This window comes from Bombus impatiens, unplaced genomic scaffold, assembly GCF_000188095.3.
Source record: "Bombus impatiens unplaced genomic scaffold, BIMP_2.2 scf_0627, whole genome shotgun sequence".
In the NCBI taxonomy this organism is placed as follows: Eukaryota; Metazoa; Arthropoda; class Insecta; order Hymenoptera; family Apidae; genus Bombus; species Bombus impatiens.
The window spans coordinates 57,921-59,306 of record NT_177046.1 but is presented as its reverse complement, the minus strand read 5'-3'; the positions used below and the strand labels follow the sequence as shown (position 1 = coordinate 59,306).

At 42.0% G+C, this 1,386-nt stretch overlaps 1 long non-coding RNA gene across 1 annotated transcript; it reads right to left on the bottom strand.

Annotated features, from left to right (window-relative positions):
- Window positions 1–273: 273 nt before the first annotated feature.
- On the bottom strand, window positions 274–986 carry LOC117152046. Its single transcript, XR_004462271.1, has 3 exons — window positions 599–986; window positions 523–525; window positions 274–301 (listed from the first exon to the last, which is right to left on the bottom strand). It is a non-coding gene; the product is annotated as an uncharacterized LOC117152046 (long non-coding RNA).
- Window positions 987–1,386: the final 400 nt, after the last annotated feature.

Below are 1,386 nucleotides of genomic sequence, written 5' to 3'. Positions count from 1 at the left end.
TCCCCTACCTCCTTATCTTTCGCCGCCGTTGCGTCTTTTTTCGCCATTGGGCGCAAATGTGGCCGCTTCCTTCGCACATGCTGCTCCGCTAGTCGCTGCCACTTTCAAATGGCCGGGCGGCGCGCTGCCGGGCGGCGCGCTGTCGGCGCGCGTGCCAATATGGCTACGTCGCGTAGTTCCCCGGTTCGCTCGTGCAGCGGCGTTATTGTTGCGCGTTCGAATATGGCATCCTCATCGCCATAACCTCACATGTGATTTCATTTCGCTTGTAATATCTTTTCCAGACCTTATTCTGCTAGTTCTTATACCTGCTTTTTTTCATAGGCATTAGCACTTCACTCGGATTAACATCCTTGTTCAAATTCTCGACGTCTCCCGGAGATTTCGATCGCATTCACAGCTCCATTCTAACTCCCTGCCCACCATGCAAACAACCCCCGTCACGTCCATGAACCGAAAGCTGGGTTCAGTAACTTAGCGTCTAGAAAAGAGTCTTTGCACTTGTCGCGACTGAGTTTTGACCGACTGTCCTGCTATTACGGAGAAAAGCTCGTTAAAGGCGTGTCTAAAGTACAAAGAAAGCGGATTCGTTGATCACATTTTTCGTTAGGAAAGTAAGGGTAACTTAGGGTGGATACTTAGGTTCATTGTGGATCTGAATAACGGTAGGTGGATGTTCGACGGCCAGGCAACGAGAGTTGGCGTACGGATTACCTCACGTGACGTAACACGGTTCTTCGCCACATATAGCAAATTTCTTTTTATGATTAGTATTTTGGGCCATGCACACCTGAAATTAAATTACGATGTAATTTTCTTAAATTAAATATCGCGTTAACCTGCTAGAGATATTGGTGAATTATAATATAATTATTCAGTTTTTTTACAAACATTGTGGCTTTTTTCCTACTTAGTTCGGCAATTTTCAATTTTAAGGTATTGAGCAATTTCATTTCGTTGTAATTTAAGATTTGTTAACGATCACTTTTCACTGACCGCTATTACTTGTCTTTTGATAGTTGTTCTTTTGAATACAGTGAATGCAAGAATAAGGAACAAGGGAAGCAATTGAGATACAACGTACCTTACAGATGTTATATCTAGACAAATAAAGCTACAAAAATAGAATTTAACCAGTATCAGGTTCCATTAGGACTAGTCAGCAAATAACGGAAGTTGTTTAGCTTAGTGTCATAAGAAGCCGAAGATATCTCTAAACGACGGATTTAGTATTAACATTCATTGTAACTTCAAAGAGCTGTGTTGGACCTAGGCATCGTCTTCTATGCAGTTGACCGAATCTTGCGCATTTCGAGAGTTTATCTATCGTCCAATATTATTTTGATCGCAAGATTCTCAAAAATCCAATTAAATCGTTTTATAACA